Source organism: Ornithodoros turicata, chromosome 9, assembly GCF_037126465.1.
Source record: "Ornithodoros turicata isolate Travis chromosome 9, ASM3712646v1, whole genome shotgun sequence".
Lineage (NCBI taxonomy): Eukaryota > Metazoa > Arthropoda > Arachnida > Ixodida > Argasidae > Ornithodoros > Ornithodoros turicata.
The window spans coordinates 25,315,728-25,330,309 of NC_088209.1; the positions used below are offsets into that span (position 1 = coordinate 25,315,728).

At 45.0% G+C, this 14,582-nt stretch overlaps 1 long non-coding RNA gene across 1 annotated transcript in view; it reads left to right on the forward strand.

Moving 5' to 3' along the window:
• LOC135368451 (uncharacterized) overlaps positions 1-14,582 on the forward strand; it is a 99,858-nt gene that overhangs the window by 38,733 nt on the left and 46,543 nt on the right. Inside the window, exon 2 of the long non-coding RNA XR_010414779.1 lies at positions 9,864-9,952. This is a non-coding gene — a long non-coding RNA (uncharacterized LOC135368451). The remainder of the gene's footprint in view (positions 1-9,863; positions 9,953-14,582) is intronic.

Here is a 14,582-nt window from a genome sequence, read left to right on the forward strand (position 1 = left end):
CGGTGACATCATTGACAAGTCGTGGTTGCGCAACGTTGTGCTTCGCTCGCTCGAATTATCTATGACGTATCGTATTAACGAGACAGGACCGACGTGACTACAAAGCGAAGAAAAAAGGGAGCAACGGAAACCCCGTGGCGCTGCCTTGTCTATGTTTTGTCTTGCGCTCCACTCACAATTGTCTCACTGGACTATACCAGTCGCACACATTCGCTATGGCATGTTTGTTCACTCGACCTTAGTTCTCAGATGCCTCTCATCGTATTTGAAAGTCGCCTGAAGGCATGAGTGCTGCCAGGGTTCTTCTCTTATTGTGTCGTCTTGAACTTCTTAAATAAACACGGAGCGTGCCTGAAGCTTAACGAGCGCGAAGCAGGGAGCAAGTTTCGACGCGCATCCGTGTATTTGTCGTTCCAATGTTTATGTAGCAAGTTTCGAGGTTGAGACATAACATTTTGTGCAGCAGGAACAAAGAGAATTTCGGATGAGAATACGCGAGGTGTATAGAAGTATTGAAGTCGATATTTCCCCACCAATCGCACAACAGCGACTCATGGTGAGGAAGGATAGTGGAAATGACTAAAGGTGATAGTGTTGTGGACAACTGTCCATAAACCGTCCTTTACTTAATCGGCACAGGGCGTTAGAAAAGAAATCAATAAAGAAACGCATCTGGCGACACTTTTACTATAGCAGCTGCCGGTTAAAGGCTTTAGAGAACGAGAGTGGTCGATTTTGTGAGCTTCGGTGGGAAGGTAATTGCACTGAGAAGTCGGAAAATCGATGTAGAGTTTTTTTTTTTACTCATGAGCACCAGATGAAATCACTTCAATCAACCGTTAAGTACACGTTAAGTGTACGACCTACGTCAACACATTTCGACGGCGTGCTCCGGCCTCGGGGTATTTATTTTTGTGGTGCCCATGACCAACAGGACATCTCGATTAAACATGATACGACACAATGCATCAATAACACTAGCGCGACATTAGTATTCAGCAGAGATAAATGGATAACGTCAAGGTTGCATAATGTTGTCGACAATCTTCAAGTTAAGATGCAAACGTGGGACCGCTGTGGTTGTAAAAAAAGGTTGGAAGTTGTCTTGTCGTAGCAGAAACACGGGACAAATCCTCGGGACAGTCAGTATGGACAGAATCTTTATATAGAATAGATTGGAATAGAAATGGAAACATAGGTCGCACTGGTGCGACCAGCTGTTCCAGGACGCTTGACGTGTGAAAGCACTGAATGATTTAAAAGATTATTTCAGCCCGTATGTCCTCGAGGTAGTTCGTCAGTGCACGCAGCGCAGGTTGCTCTTTATATTCTTGGAATAGGCGATCAGTCCTCTTGACTGTTTCGTTTGTTTGGTCAGTTGTGTCGTCGGCCCCGCTGAAAGCTTTCAGAAGCAAAAATAGATTGTGCCAAAGGCAGTAGACGACGAACGGCATTGAGCAGAGCAGGTATTAAACGACCATCACGAAATGGCTGTGTTCGATCTATGCGTATTTCTTCGAGCTACCGATAAACATACCTTTTCCCTGCAATTACTGCGCCTTGAATCCAATCGTGGCACTGCTACTGCGAAGGTCATTCTATTGATGGCACGTGGTCTTCCAAACTGAAGCTTGGCTGTAAATAACGAGGGAGTAAATGCAGAAAGAGGTTAGGTTGACCTTACTCCGGCGGTGACTCACCTTAGTGTAAGTACAAGCATTTCTCAGTTGTAACAAAAGAGCTGTTGAGGTGCTCATGCAAGCTTGATATAGAACTAATATAGAAATGACATAGAAAACGCTGAAGGGCAACGATGGAGCTTTTCCTCTCGCTTTCTACACACCAGATGAGTGAACGCGGAATGAAAGATGCCGTTACCTAGACACCAACACAAAAGGAACGATTCGACGGTTGCGACGACGGAATTTATGATCGATAGAAAAAAAAATGCAATTTACACTTACCCTTCTCTCCTTCTCGAGAGACGCGAAGGTGAGGGGCGGTCGTGATGATCGGACAAGTCGTTTGAGGAGACCAATGGGATAACGCTACGCATATTGCCGGCCATCTTGAGAAGGAGAAAGAGAGGGAAAGTGTAAACTGAAGTTTCTTTAGCTCATAAACCTCGAACGACGCAAGGATTGAATTCCATTCCTTTTGTGTTGCTGTCACCGTGTATTCATGCGGTCGACATTCCCCGGAATACTCCACCGGAAGATGCGATAAACGTCATAGCGTTATACTGCCACGTGATCGCGAGCGGTCAATGTCTTGTTTTCAGGTACACCGCTAACCGTGGGGAATATCCTGCGACACAGCCACAAGATATTCCGTAGCAGACGACAGGAAAAGGCGCTGGCGGAGTCGTCTGCTAAGTGCGGAGTACGCCACTCTCGATATTCCGGCACCGTGTGAATGGTCAACGTAACACAGTACGGAACTTCGGCTCCGTGAGCGGCGTTTTCGTTTTTTCTTCGCTAGAATATTCCGCCAGGACGTCGCTCGTCTGATTACAAGAATATTTCCCGTTTGAATGTGCAGATGCCGCTGCAGTGACGTTTGATACAAGAGCCACTCGTGCTACAGTGCAAGTCCTCTTCAAACAGAGCTTCAACGCATGACACGCTCTTAGTCAACCACCATCCAGAGTGACATCGTTCTGCCCCCTGATTGGTTAAAAATGGGAGGCGTGCGCAGTTTTGTATGGTACTTGTTCAGTCACGTTAATTGTCACAAAAAGGCGTACGCCCCCTGCTTTCCACACATCTGGGAGTGATAACGGTATATTATTCTGAGCAATGTGCGTTCTGTGGAATGGTTAACTTCACCGTGCTATATGGATGAAGTTCTGATCCAAGAGTGAGCGATATTCGGCTTGTAAAGTGTTACCATCAAAGGTTTTTCTTTTAATGGCGCGTTGAAAACTTTCGGCGTAAAGATACCTAACACTGTCGAACCGCATGAGTGATGGATGCAGGAGGTACTACGGCGCCATGGTAAAAAGGGTGCCAGGAGACCGAGAAGACCGGCGAGATCTGGGTTTCGGTTTGGATAGGGATTCAGAATAATATGGAGATTGTGGCTCCACGAACCGGGGAAACCATTTCGATTCTTGCTTCTATGTTGTCTTGCTTGTTATCTCAAGTGAGTTCCTGATATTTTGTGTACCACTAAACAAATAAACAAACAGGCTACTGTTTGTCGCCCGTCATGTGAACCGCTGTTGGCCTTCGATTTCCTTCACTGCTTTGACAAATATACGTTGTCCTTTATTTTCACCTCGCTTCGGAAACCCATATTCTATGTCGCCATCCTGCAAGATCTCCCATTCTTTTGGAAAATGTACCATTCATCTATATAGGCAATCTAGAATCTCTGTTAGATCTGGGCTCATGGCAATCATGGGGTATATCGTTCTGTTTGCCGTTGCAAAGGGGCAATTTTGCAATTCCTGACGAGGCCTGATTATGCTGCATTGAGACATCCATCTGAGCCCTGTGTCCGCATAGTGAACAAGGTGCAAAACAAGTGCACAACGTAACTTTGACTAGGCACAGCTGTTCCATTGATGTAGCTTCACCGTACGAGAAGTGGTAGCACTTCCAGAGAATGGAATATTATCAAACATGCATCTATAGTTCGCACGTTAAATCGCAAAATGCACCCATACCACTGCTAACGCCACTGCTGCCAAAACTCCAAGTCATGTCTGGCTTACCTGGATGCCTCAGAGCCCACCCTCTAACTCCCGATATTGACTCATCGGCTAAGCGAATTAGGTCCAGTAAAACATCCATTAGGGCTTGTTGGTACAGTTCCTTGACGATAAAAGCGCTAAGAGAGACAAACTCAGACGACACAACATAGAGCACTTAAGAGTGCTCTATGATAAGCGAGGTATGCTAAGCGAGACATGACTGTATATTAATACTAATAGTGCTACATTACAACGTAGAGAGTAACGTTCGGCCATACTTAGTATGTAGCCATATAGTTTTTTTTTAAATTCCGTGTTAGCGCCGCGTAGCAACTGTGGCTATGAGCGGCGTATAGATGGAGAGAGGACAGCAGAAAGGAGTGGGGGACAGGGGGGTTAGTATGCGTCGTGGGCTGACTTGAGGGAGGAGCTGTGGCGACATTCGTCTGGAAAATCTTCGGAAAACCCACAGAAAACCTCAGACAGCACAGCCGGTGGTAGGATTCGAACCCAACACCTCCCATTCTTCAGCACGACCTTGGCTACCACAAATGAGCGGGGGACGCTTTAACCCACTCTGCCATGCCGCTGGTCATATAGTCATACAGTCATATAGCTTGAGTACAACACATTGTTCTCGGACAAAAGCACACAGCCAGACGACACATGCACTCTGCGGAACAGTGCGTCTGCCACCTGGCGTCTGCCCGTGAAAGCTGTGCTACACTCAATAACTGATTCTATTACTATACCACTATACCACTATTGCATGCTATGAACGCTTACCTATAACAGTATTTCGTGTAGAACTAAAGAAAAAAAAAAACACCTGTCGAGTGAATAGGTTCCAATGGCAGTGTGTGTTTGAGAACGAAGTATGTTTCGATCACAAACTCTGGGAGGAAGTCCTGATTAGCTTGTCACGGGCTTCAAAGTGACCTCTCATTCGTGACATAGAAATGCCTATCAGAGCCCGCCCATATATGTGTACGTTAGAGCGACAAGGAAATGAGAAAAAAAAAAATGCAATTTCCTTTTCGCCTGACAGGCGATTTGATGAGCGATCACGTTCAAGGAAAAGTATTATTTTTTTTTCAACAGTTTGTTTAATCAATGACGATTTGCCTTCGTAGAATACATGTTTTATGAAGTGTATTAGGTTGCATTCAGTGACTGGAAGCTTGAGGCTTTAGCCATTTTTTTTTACACCCTGATTATTATTAACCAGCAGGAAATAAAGTAATATGGCAATATACTCTGCAGCAAATGTTTGGCGGCGTTCTGATTCCTTTTTGTGGCTCCTGAACAGCTCTGCACTCTTGAAAATGAACTTCACCGCATAGCACGCTCCTAGCCAACCATAATCTCGAATGATATCGTTATCTGCCCGTATTTGTTGAAAAGGGGAGGCGTACGCCTTTTTGTGACACTTATGCTGTTCATAATTGTCACAAAAAAGGCGTACGCCTCCCGTTTTCAGCAAATCAGGGCAGATAACGATATCATTCGAGATTATGGTTGGCTAGGAGCGTGCTATGCGGTTAGGTCATTTTTAAGAGTGTAGACTCTAAGCATAGCATGAACTCTGAGAAGGAAACTTGGCCGTATAGCACGCTTATAGGCAAGCAGAACCCCGAATGAATCTTCCGCTTGCCGAAAGCTGTAGGCGTACGTACTTTCTGTAAAACTGTAAGCCTTATACTGTAAACGTATTTTTATTCGCGATGTATTAATTTTCGCGAATATCGCGACCGCCCAAAAATCGCGAAAAATTGTACTCGCGATCACAGCTTGGCATTTATCCCGCGAAAGGAAACATACCTGGGTAGTAATGTCGTTACTGTAATGAAATTACAGTAATGAATTACTTTTTCTGGTAATTTGTAATGTAATGCATTACTTTTGACATTATGCAATTTCTAATGTAATTTAATTACATTTGGGCAGTAATTTTAATGACATTACTCATTACTTTTTACAAAAGAATGGACTCTGTGTTGTGTTGGCGCTTGGCAGAAAGAGAGTTGGCAACTGCCGAGTTGAAAGAACTCCAACGCCGACAATGAATTTCCGCATCCTCAACATCGTTACGATTAAGCTTGAAATGACTTTGTAATGCCATTACTTTTTCGTAGTAATTGTAATGTAATTTCATTACATTTCAATTGCAGTAATGAGTAATGTATTTAATTAAATTCTAGCTGGAGTAATGTGATTTAATTACATTTTAGAAGTAATTTACCCAAGTATGAAAGGAAACAGCCCTGGAGTCGCGAAATTAAATACTCGCAAATAACTTCGCAAATCACTGAATGCGCGATTCGCGAGAATTAATACATAGCGAATAAAAATACGATTACTATGCGCTTCTGTAGTTGCAGGTCAGCTACTCAGGCTAACCTCTTCTTAAAAATCCCCTAACGAAACAAAAACAAACACACCAAAAACAGAGCTTCACCGCAAGCCACGCTTAAGGTCAACCAACATTCAGGACGATACCGCTCTGTCTCCTGATTTGCTGAGGACGAGGGAGCGTATAGCCGCATCTGCAGAGAGATATCGATGCAATATAGCTGCGATATCGAGCGATATAGTTGCTGAGAACGAAGGGACGTACGCCCCCTTATTTGTTTCAGCAAAGATAACTAGGTATCGCAGCCATGTACAACTATGTCGCTCTGTGCTTTGATTTGCTGAGGAGAAGGGGCGTACGACCCCTAGTCAGTTTCAGAAAATCGCTCAATATCGCAGCGATATCGTTCTGAATGTTTGGCTGGCGCCTTGACCGCGTTATGCAGTGAAGTCCTGTTTTTGGTGTGTTTGGTTTTGTTTCGTGAAGGGATTTGTAATGAGAGATCTGCCTAGACTAGCTGGCTTGCTAATCCTGAAATGCATACACTGCTCAGAGTGCATCGTGCTTCTTAGCTGGCGAAGTACTTTTTGCGTAAAATTGCACGGAAGTACAGTCCTGCGATCACCTATCCAACAAATCGTCTTTCCTAAAACAAACATTATCATCGTTGTGCAGACACACACGTAGACAAACATTTGGTAAACCTCCAAGTATCACATCTATCCTTCATTTATAATAATCATTACACTCTCTCGCACCATTAGCTTCGTCCACGTACCTCAGCACGCCCTCTAAACAAAGCGAAAAGTGACCAAGGATATCAGACACGCCATTACATAAGCACAGTCATCCCGTCCGAATACCATATGCGCGCATAAACAATCATTACTCCAACCTGTGTGCGGTGCATAAAGAAAGCGCGACCGTCAAGGCTGTACATGTGGTCAGCACATTAGTGCCACCGCTAATCCACAAAGCACGTGCATGTCGTTTTTTTTCCCTCTCTTCCGTCGGTGTTGGCCGGGTATGGTCACGGCGAAAATGGGGTAGGACAAATCGCCACATGCATGAATACAATTACATCTGCTGCCGGATAACCTCAATCTTTGCAGGCTCTTGGTGTCAATGCGCTCGCCTCCTCGGCGATACTCGCGACGCGACACGCTCTCGCGATTCATCAAAAGCCGTCTCGATTGTGTCAGCGGTGTTTGCATTGCGACGTGGCATATCGTGGAGCTTCTGTTCGAGCAAGCGTTGTTTTATCGCCATCGACGCCATTTCTTTTTTCGTCGCAATGTGGAACAGGACGACCCGTACGTCGCGATTGTCTTGGGTAGGGAAGATTGATGTTTTTGTTGTGTAGGGTGGATGCTATCAGAAAGCGTCTATATGGTTCAGAGTGGAAACATGTTTTTATTTGTTTTATTTATTGCCGTATACCTCAGTGGCAGATCGGAAGTCGAGTAAAAGAAGTTTCTAAGTATTTTTTTTTTTTAGTTGTCAGGGAACGATGTTCTTTTAGTCGTATTTCAAGTAAGAAGACAGTAAGGGATATGGTATAAGGTTATTTTTCCTATTGGGCTACTCGTTTTTGTTTTTCTTTTGATATTAAAGGACGGTACATGTCGGTCTGCGACTTGTTTCACGGTTGCCAGCCGAGCTCTACGCATTTCAGTGTGTAGTCATCAAAAAAAAAAAAAAATGCATCTCGTCGTGTAATGTTAGAAAGGTAACTCTGTTACTTTGAATAGTTACGTTTAGACAACCTTGCTTTTATACCTCAATTATGACACGTATAAATCCATCCCTCTTCAAACAGACAGTTCGTTCGTCTACACTCTTAAAAATGAACTTCACCGCACAGCACGCTCCTAGTCAACCATCATCTCGAATTATATCGTTATCTGCCCCGATTTGTTGAAAACGGGAGGCGTACGCCTTTTCTAAGAAGCTAAGAAGTGAAAGCTGTGTTCGCTTACGGTTGCCAATAATGCGGTGATGGCCACCTCTCACAGACTCCATTACTCGCACATGCCGTCACGGCATGCGGAAGATGACCTCGTCACCTGTGACACTTCCATAGGTCCGCTTCTCCCGCATTGCTGCAGTGGGAGGTACGTCACCGCCTTTTCCGTGAGCCGAGCATGGTCGCCACGGTTCGGATATGCACGGGAATTTCTTCGAGCCGTTCGACGCATGCATTATCTGCAGCCCCTTCACGTGTACGCGTGCGTGCAGCTAAGTATAATCGACCTACCGCCGCCCACTCTTGAAATGTGGAGACGAGAGCTGTCAGCCAGGAGCAATTACCCAACCTGGAAGTGCGCTATCCAAGACAAGAAGTTTGCCAAAAAAAGTTCCTAATGCTCGGTTTCTAAACGCTCGCCGGATGAAACGAAAGAAAACGCAACGCCCGCACCTGCTTTTAGAGTGAGGTGCGTGCGCGATGATCTGCATAATAAATGGCTGCCCTATGGGCACGGTAACAGCAGGTCCGTCTGCTGCCAGGTATACGGTGGATGTTCCCGTCTCGCAGTTTTTCGCTTCTGTTTACGGTGCCTTATTCTGCATTTGCGTTATGCTAGGGCGCAACCTGAAATGGTCTTCAATGTTTCTTGGACTCTAATGGAACAGCCGGAATACTTAGTAGACGGTAGACAATATTACAGCTGGGAGTTACCGTAGGAGCAGCAGTCCGGCCGTCTATGTCGACGGTATAGTCTAGCAGCTTCTTGCTGGTAATCCCAGCGCAAAGTTAGAAATATGACAGTGATGGACGCTTTAATTTGCTCACAAAATTTGACGCAAAACGTCTCGGGGCGACATCTGGCGGCAAATAATCCCCTATTCTTCAAGCAACATTGATCTATGTTCCCGACTAACTTGCTGGACACGAGGGACAAAGCGTAGTAGTTGGTACAAGTTCATATCGGCTTACTGCAGCAATAGCCGCGGACAAGGAGTTAGAACATAAAAGAGACAAACCACCTGCAGACTCTCAACTAAGTGAAGTTTACTTCCTCTTTCAATAAACTTCACTTAGTTGAGAGTCTGCAGGTGGTTTGACGTCTCTTTTATGTTCTAACTCCGTGTCCGCGTCTATTGCAGCAGTAAGCAGATATGAATAACTTGCTGGTCCTGGTGGCTACATATGGCCGACACGTCACCGACTTCTTTCGTTTTCGTTTTAGACCCAGTGTTGTCCGCATGGAATGTAGTTTTCCGCCGCGCGTGATGAGCAATGCGCAGCTTGCGGCCACTTCGACGCAGTGTTGCTAGCAATTTTCAATTTTAATTTTCCAAAAATCTATGAGCGCAATTATGACGAAAATTGTGAAGTAAAAGCTCTGAGGGATCAGGCTATCGAACAGATTTTTTAAATTTTGTTTAGATTGCATCTCCAACTTTAAAGATAAGAGTTCATGCGTATAAGCATTTCCATTTCGATGTAGCGTAGCAGTGCGACGGAGGTCCCCCCTACGTTTAGTTGCGATGTGACTGGAGTGTGTGCGTTTCGAATTCACGGTCTGATTCTGTCGGATGTGTTTCCAAAGTCGGACCGAAATGTTTCCGGAAAACACAGGGTATATCAAAGACAATACGTTCTACTTGGATGGTCTCCCTTGGCGGTTCGTCGCCTAGAGGAGCGTGAATGCCAGAGTGCGTTACAGCCGTATGTCTTTCATTCTTTCGTGTTCTATTTAGTAGTACTATCGCGACACTATAATGAATGGCTGTAGGAATCAATGTCATTCGTTGTTACACTCCGTATGTAATTTTTACAGTTTTATTGTTCTTGGAATTTTCTTGCAGGGACAAATGTCCTGTAAAAGAGTGCAGACGACCTGCGAGAAGACATATTTACGGAGAACCCAGCCCGTCAACAACTGGAAGATGATCGAGTGAGTTGATTTGTTGCACGATTAATAACACGTTCGGGGCTTGTCGGTAACTTCCCCTTTCACATTGCTTAAAATCACCTAGGGGAATCGCGGTCATCATGGATATTTGGAAGCTTTGGGCACGCATACGTCACATGTCCTCCTGTATCACTGCTTGCGAGCGCAGCAATGTTCTCTAACTTTCAGTCTTCCACTAAAATGTCCTTTTGCGGTGGCAAGCATAGTCCCTATACCAGGGTTGCGGAATAGCCACTCCGGGGTTGGAATGATTCCGTAATCATTCCAGATTTATCAGAGCCCGGAATGGAATGGAATGGAATGGGAATGGAATTAGGCATTTCTTCGCAGGCGGAATGGAATAGTAATGTAGTAATGGTCTGTGTGCCACACGGTCAAGGGCGATGGTTTGGTTTGGTTTTAAGAAAAAAATAAAATGGAGATTTCGGCTTCACTAGTGTGAGGCCCGCAATCCCACATCACTTGCACCAGTTACTTTAGTGGAAAATTCCTGTAATGATGATGCCAATGAAGAAGAGGAGGAGGGGGAGGAGGAGGGCGAAATAACCTTGTCTTTGTGCTTTTTCCGTGCTGGGTAATGTCAGTCTCCTCTATAGCACTGCTGGGCTAGCTAGTACGGCTACCGGTCCTAATTCTTTTATCGCTGGAATTAAAGGAATGGAATGGGGTTGCCAACCCATTCCAGGAGTGAGAATTGACCGTACTTTTTCATTCCGAGGAATTGAAAGGAATGGAATTATCACAAATCTCCATTCCTCGGAATGGAATTAGAATGGAATGGGTGATCCCATTCCGTAACCCTGGTTCTTACATTGGAGATGACGCCGTCAGGGCGACCCTCAGCACAAACATCGAATGATTGGCACGCATGTCGATTTCATTTTCACTTCACACACTGTGCGCTGTGGGAGAGGGGGCATTTCGCGTCGAGCGAAACGTAGAGAAGTGTGCTGTTGCGTTGGAGCGTGTGCTACGCATCTATATATCAACCGTAGCACGCGATCGCACGCGGAAGCGAAAGTTTCGAGTTTTATGAACCGAAGAGATTGTGAGCGTAGCGAAGAGAAAGGAAAAAGATCTTTCCCATTATATTGAGGGCCCCGGAATGATGAGTAGATCCGCACTCCGAAACAGTGTAAGTAGGGCGAGAAATTGTGGTGTTGATCACGAGCACCTTGCAAATGCTCAGTCCTTCATCGAACACGCAACGAAGCGTGCAGGAAATGAAATTATATATTGTACTGTTTCTCTTTCTTCCTTCTTTTCTCTGCTCTGCACAATAGCCTCTGAAATAACACTTCCAGTTGCTGTGTAATAACACTTCTTATTGACCGCGTACATCTTCAGAAGGAAGGACGTTGCCCCATCGAAGTAGGGCAGTCATCGAATGAGCAAGGCAGCGACAGGAATTAATACTGCGCCTCTTGATTGCCGCTCAAATGTGCCAACCACTATAGTTACGATGGAAAGTAACATTACTTTAAAGTAACAGTTACTTTCCATCGTATTCGTCAGATGCCGTTGCCTCGTACACTCTAAGGAGGGGGGGGGAGGTAAAATGGGGAGTAATTGCAGTTTCTAGTCCCCTAGATTGCAATTACTCCCTATTTTAGTTCCCTAACCCCGAAATTTACTCCCCAGGACTGCAAATAGTCACTGAACTTCGCAAGACGGTCTCCCGAAAGCAACAGTCTACGTAAATATGTGCTATTCGTCAACTTGATGGAATAAGGCTATATAACTTAGCTAACTTAGCAATTCTCCACCCACGCAGAGGAAAAAATAGTTAGAGGTTCTTTCTCACAAAATTGTGCCCTATGCATATCGCAAGACTTTATATCACTCGACATATCGCTGCTGACCTTTTAATTCATAGTATTTTCATTCATGCAGACGAATTATGTACCTGGGGGTCACTTAGAATAACATAACGGGAAATGCAGTCCCCACTCTGTGACGTTCATTTGGTCCCGTACATTTACTCCCTAAAGAGACAAATTTTTGTGGCAATGCATTTAGTCCACAAAAGGAGAAAAATTACTCAAATTACTCGAAAAGGAGTAAAATTACTCCAATTACTCCAAAAGGTGTACTCTAAATTACTCCAAAATTATTCCATAAGGAGTGAAATTACTCTTTTTCGCCCTTTTACAGTATACTTGTGTTGTACGTATGTGTGTGTATGAGAAGAAATGTAAGAGCGAACGTGGAGAGTTTGAGTGCGTGTTCCCGCTAGTTGAATGAGACTCCTTGATAAGTCGTAAAGCAGTGTAAAGCAGATGCCAGCGTAGCGCAATTGGTTAACGCGCTCGACTGGCAATCGAAGAGGTGCGCGGTTCGACTTTAAAAGCGATAAAGCCCCCGTGCCGGGAAACAAATCGTCGACAAATGTTGTCGAAATGTAATGTTGTCGAAACAAATGTCGATTCCCGCTGCGCTGTTTGGCTTTTTCGACGACTGCCATGTCTGAAATAATTCTCTACGTTACACTGGCACGGCTTACCGACGACTCGGCTTACCCGACCGTTCTGTCGTACATATACTTTCTCAAACATTCACACAACACCAGTACGACGCAGCGGCATTTGCTAAACGTGATAGATGGTTGTTGGAATGTTTTGAGTAATGGGGGGGGGGGGGATATATTTACTAGAAGAAAAGAAAAAAAGGGGGAAAGGTCAGCCAAACGTTATGTAGGCTTGCTATTCCGCAAAACAAAAAGAAAGAAAGAAACGAAAAAGAGAAATAAATAAAAATAAAATAAATAGAAAGAAGAGAACTAGGAAATAAAGGATAAAATAACAGAAGGTTAAAGAACGACGACGGTAATACGTATGAGGATGAGAGGTGAGGGTGGGACTCTCTGCAGAATGAGATGACACGTCTTGAGTTCACAGGCTGTTCACGAGACCTGTGTGTCGATCAGGAACGTCAAAACTGCTTTGGTCACAGACCACTGTGTGGGATGTCGAGCAGACATCCTGTGGATGGGTACTGTGCGTACTCTATGTTCGAGTAAGCTGGTATCTGTATAAGTCTAAAAAAACAAGGAATTGAGAACCTTTATTATAAGCGACAATGACGAAGATAAACAAATTACAAGATCTTAAATATAAAACGAGCTTGCACCTTCGGAAGGTTTTGTGTGGTAGTGGCGTAACCACGACCTACTAGATTATAACGACCATGTCATAGGCACCCCCTCCCAGCGCCGCATTTGGAAGCTAGCGGTGGCGCTACTCATCGGCCCGGTTATTGCTTCCTCAATTTCTGCAATACTTTGTACTTCAGCTTACCTTAGTATATTTTTGTACAAGCGGTGCATGTCCCACGGGAGTTGCTTCTTTATAAAGTTGATTATCATCATCATTCTACGCGTTTTCATAAGAGCTGTTGCTGTCGTCTGCTACGGTAGTCGAATGTCCGCTTCTGCGCGTTCAAAATTCAAATTTCCATTGTCCAATCATGATGCAGATCTCGCGGGCCGATGAGTAGCGCCCCTAGAGGATCGTACGGACGGGCTCCTCATAGGGGTTGCCGATTATGACGTGGTCGTTAATCCAGTAGGTCGTGGGCGTAACACTATATTAAAGGTCAAGATATCAGGACATGCAGACAATGTATTTTGACCGTGGCTTTTTTTTTTTTATATATTCGTCTCTGGTATTTTCAACTTATGGAGTGATCTTTTGTCAGTCAGTTTGTGTACAAGGTCATATATTCTTTCAACTCCGTTTTTTTCTACTTCATTATCTTCATCAACATGCAGGTGTAAGTGCAATGGAGTAGCTGGAATCCATGTTGTTGGAGCATACATTTCCATGCTTTTTTTCCCCTTTGAATTCAACTCAGATTGGTAGGTCGATCGTGGCAGTATATTTCGCCCAAAAATTTCTCTTTATACGGTCATCCGTACAACGCGGTGTACAGCAAACGCCTCATGGCTCCAACTTACGTGACGGGATCCACTCGTACGCATTTTACAGCAGTAGTTAGGATAACTTCTGATATCACATGACACGATGCTCGATACTCTTCAATCGGTGCAGCCTACAATACTCCTGCGACTTCCAATATTATTCGCAGACTCTGTCAAGAACGCTCTTCTAAGCAGTCAATATATCTGTCTAGACTGCACAATTCCCGATCGACCAGCGAACTGCGCTCCAAGGCCATGATGCTAATTAGGGAACAACGCGTGTTGTCCCGGGAATTACGGGCGTTAACGTTGTCGCAGTTTGACGTCCTCCACATTTTCTTCCTGCTCGTCTCTCTAGGACGCACCGGCTGATCTGCCGAGCGCCACCACCCTGCTGTGTACACCTCGCCGAGGGCTGGCGCAACCACGGGTGGCAATTACGTCGTCACTGCATTCGGTACGACCGGATTCCCGACATTCATTGCTTGTCGGATCGGCGTTCGTCGGTATCTATGGCTAGAACGAAGGCTCGCGCTTCTAGCAGAGCGCGGCGATGCGGAGGGAAGAAGGTTGGTAACCAGGATGGCGAACATTCCGATTATTCGTGTCGGGAGAAATTCCGCAGTATGGTATGTGCACATTCGTTTGTGGGTCGGTATTTGGAATGGGGTAAGCGGAAACCTATGGTGCATA